General features: G+C 47.2%; 8 non-coding genes across 8 annotated transcripts in view; all 8 read left to right on the plus strand.

Moving 5' to 3' along the window:
• Positions 1-20, plus strand: part of trnan-guu (transfer RNA asparagine (anticodon GUU)) — a 74-nt gene extending 54 nt beyond the window's left edge. Inside the window, exon 1 of the tRNA in view lies at positions 1-20. This exon is cut by the window's left edge and continues 54 nt beyond it. This is a non-coding gene — a tRNA (tRNA-Asn).
• Positions 21-757: 737 nt separating this feature from the next.
• Positions 758-830, plus strand: trnak-cuu (transfer RNA lysine (anticodon CUU)). Its single transcript has one exon. It is a non-coding gene; the product is annotated as a tRNA-Lys (tRNA).
• Positions 831-976: 146 nt separating this feature from the next.
• trnan-guu (transfer RNA asparagine (anticodon GUU)) lies at positions 977-1,050 on the plus strand. The gene has a single exon. It is a non-coding gene; the product is annotated as a tRNA-Asn (tRNA).
• Positions 1,051-2,429: 1,379 nt separating this feature from the next.
• Positions 2,430-2,502, plus strand: trnak-cuu (transfer RNA lysine (anticodon CUU)). The gene has a single exon. It is a non-coding gene; the product is annotated as a tRNA-Lys (tRNA).
• Positions 2,503-3,457: 955 nt separating this feature from the next.
• Positions 3,458-3,530, plus strand: trnak-cuu (transfer RNA lysine (anticodon CUU)). The gene has a single exon. It is a non-coding gene; the product is annotated as a tRNA-Lys (tRNA).
• A 146-nt stretch (positions 3,531-3,676) lies between these two features.
• Positions 3,677-3,750, plus strand: trnan-guu (transfer RNA asparagine (anticodon GUU)). Its single transcript has one exon. It is a non-coding gene; the product is annotated as a tRNA-Asn (tRNA).
• Positions 3,751-6,095: 2,345 nt separating this feature from the next.
• Positions 6,096-6,169, plus strand: trnan-guu (transfer RNA asparagine (anticodon GUU)). Its single transcript has one exon. It is a non-coding gene; the product is annotated as a tRNA-Asn (tRNA).
• Positions 6,170-7,221: 1,052 nt separating this feature from the next.
• On the plus strand, positions 7,222-7,294 carry trnak-cuu (transfer RNA lysine (anticodon CUU)). Its single transcript has one exon. It is a non-coding gene; the product is annotated as a tRNA-Lys (tRNA).
• Positions 7,295-7,500: the final 206 nt, after the last annotated feature.

Below are 7,500 nucleotides of genomic sequence, written 5' to 3' on the forward strand. Positions count from 1 at the left end.
TTCGAGCCCACCCAGGGACGATGGATGTTTTGTTCCAAGGGGTGGAGGAGGCCTGTGTTCCAAAGAGGTCCTGTTCAAAACTCCTTTCAAATCACCATCGAGCACCTGTGGTGTGTGGATATAATGGTGATGTTTTGTTCCAAGTGGAGGAGGAGGCCTTTGTTCCAAAGAGGTCCTGTTCAAAACTCCTTTCAAATCACCATCGAGCATCTGTGGTGTGAGGATATAATGGTGATGTTTTGTTCCAAGTGGAGGAGGAGGCCTGTGTTCCAAAGAGGTCCTGTTCAAAACTCCTTTCAAATCACCATCGAGCATCTGTGGTGTGAGGATATAATGGTAATGTTTTGTTCCAAGTGGAGGAGGAGGCCTTTGTTCCAAAGAGGTCCTGTTCAAAACTCCTTTCAAATCACCATCGAGCATCTGTGGTGTGTGGATATAATGGTGATGTTTTGTTCCAAGTGTGGAGGAGGCCTGTGTTCCAAAGAGGTCCTGTTCAAAATTCCTTTTAAATCACCATCGAGGCCTCCTCGATGCCCTACTGTGTTCCAGTGAGGTCCTGTTCAAAACTCCTTTCAAATCACCACCTTTCAAATACCCATTTCCAACTTTTGACTGTGATCGAATGGGGGTTTTGGTCATAAAAGGAGGCCACCAGTAACTTGTAACCTATCAGGCTCTCAGACATGAGGCCAATCGATTCGCAAAATATGAGGCTCCGTTAAAATCTGCGACCAGCCCGAAGCAAAGCCCTGCACCCGCCCGGCTAGCTCAGTCGGTAGAGCATGAGACTCTTAATCTCAGGGTCGTGGGTTCGAGCCCCACGTTGGGCGTGTCTATTAGCTATCTCTCTTCCCAACAGGTGGTCTCGGTTTTCAGCGCGCTGTACACATTACGCTAGTGGAAAACTACTTTGTCTTTGCCGGAAACGTCCAATTGTGCTTTTTTATAACCTGACCCAGTGGCTGACTTGCCACCGGTCTCTGTGGCGCAATTGGTTAGCGCGTTCGGCTGTTAACCGAAAGGATGGTGGTTCGAGCCCACCCAGGGACGATGGATGTTTTGTGCCAAGGGGTGGAGGAGGCCTGTGTTCCAAAGAGGTCCTGTTCAAAACTCCTTTCAAATCACCATCGAGCATCTGTGGTGTGTGGATATAATGGTGATGTTTTGTTCCAAGTGGAGGAGGAGGCCTGTGTTCCAAAGAGGTCCTGTTCAAAACTCCTTTCAAATCACCATCGAGCATCTGTGGTGTGAGGATATAATGGTAATGTTTTGTTCCAAGTGGAGGAGGAGGCCTGTGTTCCAAAGAGGTCCTGTTCAAAACTCCTTTCAAATCACCATCGAGCATCTGTGGTGTGTGGATATAATGGTGATGTTTTGTTCCAAGTGGAGGAGGAGGCCTGTGTTCCAAAGAGGTCCTGTTCAAAACTCCTTTCAAATCACCATCGAGCATCTGTGGTGTGAGGATATAATGGTGATGTTTTGTTCCAAGTGGAGGAGGAGGCCTGTGTTCCATTGAGGTCCTGTTCAAAACTCCTTTCAAATCACCATCGAGCATCTGTGGTGTGTGGATGGAATGATCATGTTTTGTTCCAAGTGGTAAAGGAGGACTGTGTTCCATTGAGGTCCTGTTCAAAACTCCTTTTAAATCCCCATCGAGCATCTTTGGTGTGTGGATGGAATGATCATGTTTTGTTCCAAGTGTGGAGGAGGCCTGTGTTCCAAAGAGGTCCTGTTCAAAATTCCTTTTAAATCACCATCGAGCATCTGTGGTGTGTGGATGGAATGATCATGTTTTGTTCCAAATGGTAGAGGAGACTGTGTTCCAAAGAGGTCCTGTTCAAAACTCCTTTCAAATCACCATCGAGCATCTGTGGTGTGAGGATATAATGGTGATGTCCTCCATCCCTTGTTTTGTTCCAAGGGGTGGAGGAGGCCTGTGTTCCAAAGAGGTCTTGTTCAAAACTCCTTTCAAATCACCATCGAGCATCTGTGGTGTGTGGATATAATGGTGATGTTTTGTTCCAAGTGGAGGAGGAGGCCTGTGTTCCAAAGAGGTCCTGTTCAAAACTCCTTTCAAATCACCATCGAGCATCTGTGGTGTGTGGATATAATGGTGATGTTTTGTTCCAAGTGTGGAGGAGGCCTGTGTTCCAAAGAGGTCCTGTTCAAAATTCCTTTTAAATCACCATCGAGGCCTCCTCGATGCCCTACTGTGTTCCAGTGAGGTCCTGTTCAAAACTCCTTTCAAATCACCATCTTTCAAATACCCATTTCCAACTTTTGACTGTGATCGAATGGGGGTTTTGGTCATAAAAGGAGGCCACCAGTAACTTGTAACCTATCAGGCTCTCAGACATGAGGCCAATCGATTCGCAAAATATGAGGCTCCGTTAAAATCTGCGACCAGCCCGAAGCAAAGCCCTGCACCCGCCCGGCTAGCTCAGTTGGTAGAGCATGAGACTCTTAATCTCAGGGTCGTGGGTTCGAGCCCCACGTTGGGCGTGTCTATTAGCTATCTCTCTTCCCAACAGGTGGTCTTGGTTTTCAGCGCGCTGTACACATTACGCTAGTGGAAAACTACTTTGTCTTTGCCGGAAACGTCCAATTGTGCTTTTTTATAACCTGACCCAGTGGCTAACTTGCCACCGGTCTCTGTGGCGCAATTGGTTAGCGAGTTAGGCTGTTAACCGAAAGGATGGTGGTTCGAGCCCACCCAGGGACGATGGATGTTTTGTTCCAAGGGGTGGAGGAGGCCTGTGTTCCAAAGAGGTCCTGTTCAAAACTCCTTTCAAATCACCATCGAGCATCTGTGGTGTGTGGATTTAATGGTGATGTTTTGTTCCAAGTGGAGGAGGAGGCCTGTGTTCCAAATAGGTCCTGTTCAAAACTCCTTTCAAATCACCATCGAGCATCTGTGGTGTGAGGATATAATGGTGATGTTTTGTTCCAAGTGGAGGAGGAGGCCTGTGTTCCATTGAGGTCCTGTTCAAATCTCCTTTCAAATCACCATTGAGCATCTGTGGCGTGTGGATGGAATGATCACGTTTTGTTCCAAGTGGTAGAGGAGGACTGTGTTCCATTGAGGTCCTGTTCAAAACTCCTTTTAAATCCCCATCGAGCATCTGTGGTGTGTGGATGGAATGATCATGTTTTGTTCCAAGTGTGGAGGAGGCCTGTGTTCCAAAGAGGTCCTGTTCAAAATTCCTTTTAAATCACCATCGAGGCCTCCTCGATGCCCTACTGTGTTCCAGTGAGGTCCTGTTCAAAACTCCTTTCAAATCACCACCTTTCAAATACCCATTTCCAACTTTCGACTGTGATTGAATGGGGGTTTTGGTCATATAAGGAGGCCACCAGTAACTTTTAAGCTATCAGGCTCTCAGACATGGCCAATCGATTCGCAAAATGTGAGGCTCCGTTAAAATCTGCGACCAACCCGAAGCAAAGCCCTGCACCCGCCCGGCTAGCTCAGTCGGTAGAGCATGAGACTCTTAATCTCAGGGTCGTGGGTTCGAGCCCCACGTTGGGCGTATCTATTAGCTATCTCTCTTCCCAAAAGGTGGTTTCGGTTTTCAGCGCGCTGTACACATTACGCTAGTGGAAAACTAGTTTGTCTTTGCCGGAAACGTCCAATTGTGCTTTTTTATAACCTGACCCAGTGGCTGACTTGCCGCCGGTCTCTGTGGCGCAATTGGTTAGCGCGTTCGGCTGTTAACCGAAAGGATGGTGGTTCGAGCCCACCCAGGGACGATGGATGTTTTGTTCCAAGGGGTGGAACAAAACATCCATCAGGCCTGTGTTCCAAAGAGGTCCTGTTCAAAAATCCTTTCAAATCACCATCGAGCATCTGTGGTGTGAGGATATAATGGTAATGTTTTGTTCCAAGTGGAGGAGGAGGCCTGTGTTCCAAAGAGGTCCTGTTCAAAACTCCTTTCAAATCACCATCGAGCATCTGTGGTGTGTGGATATAATGGTGATTTTTTGTTCCAAGTGGAGGAGGAGGCCTGTGTTCCAAAGAGGTCCTGTTCAAAACTCCTTTCAAATCACCATCGAGCATCTGTGGTGTGTGGATATAATGGTGATGTTTTGTTGCAAGTGGAGGAGGAGGCCTGTGTTCCAAAGAGGTCCTGTTTAAAACTCCTTTCAAATCACCATCGAGCATCTGTGGTGTGAGGATATAATGGTGATGTTTTGTTCCAAGTGGAGGAGGAGGCCTGTGTTCCATTGAGGTCCTGTTCAAAACTCCTTTCAAATCACCATCGAGCATCTGTGGTGTGTGGATGGAATGATCATGTTTTGTTCCAAGTGGTAGAGGAGGACTGTGTTCCATTGAGGTCCTGTTCAAAACTCCTTTTAAATCCCCATCGAGCATCTGTGGTGTGTGGATGGAATGATCATGTTTTGTTCCAAGTGTGGAGGAGGCCTGTGTTCCAAAGAGGTCCTGTTCAAAATTCCTTTTAAATCACCATCGAGCATCTGTGGTGTGTGGATGGAATGATCATGTTTTGTTCCAAATGGTAGAGGAGACTGTGTTCCAAAGAGGTCCTGTTCAAAACTCCTTTCAAATCACCATCGAGCATCTGTGGTGTGAGGATATAATGGTGATGTCCTCCATCCCTTGTTTTGTTCCAAGGGGTGGAGGAGGCCTGTGTTCCAAAGAGGTCCTGTTCAAAACTCCTTTCAAATCACCATCGAGCATCTGTGGTGTGTGGATATAATGGTGATGTTTTGTTCCAAGTGGAGGAGGAGGCCTGTGTTCCAAAGAGGTCCTGTTCAAAACTCCTTTCAAATCACCATCGAGCATCTGTGGTGTGAGGATATAATGGTGATGTTTTGTTCCAAGTGGAGGAGGAGGCCTGTGTTCCAAAGAGGTCCTGTTCAAAACTCCTTTCAAATCACCATCGAGCATCTGTGGTGTGTGGATATAATGGTGATGTTTTGTTCCAAGTGGAGGAGGAGGCCTGTGTTCCAAAGAGGTCCTGTTCAAAACTCCTTTCAAATCACCATCGAGCATCTGTGGTGTGTGGATATAATGGTGATGTTTTGTTCCAAGTGGAGGAGGAGGCCTGTGTTCCAAAGAGGTCCTGTTCAAAACTCCTTTCAAATCACCATCGAGCATCTGTGGTGTGAGGATATAATGGTGATGTTTTGTTCCAAGTGGAGGAGGAGGCCTGTGTTCCAAAGAGGTCCTGTTCAAAACTCCTTTCAAATCACCATCGAGCATCTGTGGTGTGTGGATATAATGGTGATGTTTTGTTCCAAGTGGAGGAGGAGGCCTGTGTTCCAAAGAGGTCCTGTTCAAAACTCCTTTCAAATCACCATCGAGCATCTGTGGTGTGAGGATATAATGGTGATGTTTTGTTCCAAGTGGAGGAGGAGGCCTGTGTTCCATTGAGGTCCTGTTCAAAACTCCTTTCAAATCACCATTGAGAATCTGTGGTGTGTGGATGGAATTATCATGTTTTGTTCCAAGTGGTAGAGGAGGACTGTGTTCCATTGAGGTCCTGTTCAAAACTCCTTTTAAATCCCCATCGAGCATCTGTGGTGTGTGGATGGAATGATCATGTTTTGTTCCAAGTGTGGAGGAGGCCTGTGTTCCAAAGAGGTCCTGTTCAAAATTCCTTTTAAATCACCATCGAGGCCTCCTCGATGCCCTACTGTGTTCCAGTGAGGTCCTGTTCAAAACTCCTTTCAAATCACCACCTTTCAAATACCCATTTCCAACTTTTGACTGTGATCGAATGGGGGTTTTGGTCATAAAAGGAGGCCACCAGTAACTTGTAACCTATCAAGCTCTCAGACATGAGGCCAATCGATTCGCAAAATATGAGGCTCCATTAAAATCTGCGACCAGCCCGAAGCGAAGCCCTGCACCCGCCCGGCTAGCTCAGTCGGTAGAGCATGAGACTCTTAATCTCAGGGTCGTGGGTTCGAGCCCCACGTTGTGCGTATCTATTAGCTATCTCTCTTCCCAACAGGTGGTCTCGGTTTTCAGCGCGCTGTACACATTACGCTAGTGGAAAACTTGTTTGTCTTTGCCGGAAACGTCCAATTGTGCTTTTTTATAACGTGACCCAGTGGCTGACTTGCCGCCGGTCTCTGTGGCGCAATTGGTTAGCGCGTTCGGCTGTTAACCGAAAGGATGGTGGTTCGAGCCCACCCAGGGACGATGGATGTTTTGTTCCAAGGGGTGGAGGAGGCCTGTGTTCCAAAGAGGTCCTGTTCAAAACTCCTTTCAAATCACCATCGAGCATCTGTGGTGTGTGGATATAATGGTGATGTTTTGTTCCAAGTGGAGGAGGAGGCCTGTGTTCCAAAGAGGTCCTGTTCAAAACTCCTTTCAAATCACCATCGAGCATCTGTGGTGTGAGGATATAATGGTAATGTTTTGTTCCAAGTGGAGGAGGAGGCCTGTGTTCCAAAGAGGTCCTGTTCAAAACTCCTTTCAAATCACCATCGAGCATCTGTGGTGTGTGGATATAATGGTGATGTTTTGTTCCAAGTGGAGGAGGAGGCCTGTGTTCCAAAGAGGTCCTGTTCAAAACTCCTTTCAAATCACCATCGAGCATCTGTGGTGTGAGGATATAATGGTGATGTTTTGTTCCAAGTGGAGGAGGAGGCCTGTGTTCCATTGAGGTCCTGTTCAAAACTCCTTTCAAATCACCATCGAGCATCTGTGGTGTGTGGATGGAATGATCATGTTTTGTTCCAAGTGGTAGAGGAGGACTGTGTTCCATTGAGGTCCTGTTCAAAACTCCTTTTAAATCCGCATCGAGCATCTGTGGTGTGCGGATATAATGGTGATGTTTTGTTCCAAGTGGAGGAGGAGGCCTGTGTTCCAAAGAGGTCCTGTTCAAAACTCCTTTCAAATCCCCATCGAGCATCTGTGGTGTGTGGATGGAATGATCATGTTTTGTTCCAAGTGTGGAGGAGGCCTGTGTTCCAAAGAGGTCCTGTTCAAAATTCCTTTTAAATCACCATCGAGGCCTCCTCGATAACCTACTGTGTTCCAGTGAGGTCCTGTTCAAAACTCCTTTCAAATCACCACCTTTCAAATACCCATTTCCAACTTTCGACTGTGATCGAATGGGGGTTTTGGTCATAAAAGAAGGCCACCAGTAACTTGTAACCTATCAGGCTCTCAGACATGAGGCCAATCGATTCGCAAAATATGAGGCTCCGTTAAAATCTGCAACCAGCCCGAAGCAAAGCCTTGCACCCGCCCGGCTAGCTCAGTCGGTAGAGCATGAGACTCTTAATCTCAGGGTCGTGGGTTCGAGCCCCACGTTGGGCGTATCTATTAGCTATCTCGGTTTTCAGCGCGCTGTACACATTACGCTAGTGGAAAACTAGTTTGTCTTTGCCGGAAACGTCCAATTGTGCTTTTTTATAACCTGACCCAGTGGCTGACTTGCCGCCGGTCTCTCTGGCGCAATTGGTTAGCGCGTTCGGCTGTTAACCGAAAGGATGGTGGTTCGAGCCCACCCAGGGACGATGGAT

The sequence above is a fragment of the Rhinichthys klamathensis genome, unplaced genomic scaffold (genome assembly GCF_029890125.1).
Source record: "Rhinichthys klamathensis goyatoka isolate OS25496 unplaced genomic scaffold, OSU_Roscu_1.1 h1tg000001l_1, whole genome shotgun sequence".
Lineage (NCBI taxonomy): Eukaryota > Metazoa > Chordata > Actinopteri > Cypriniformes > Leuciscidae > Rhinichthys > Rhinichthys klamathensis.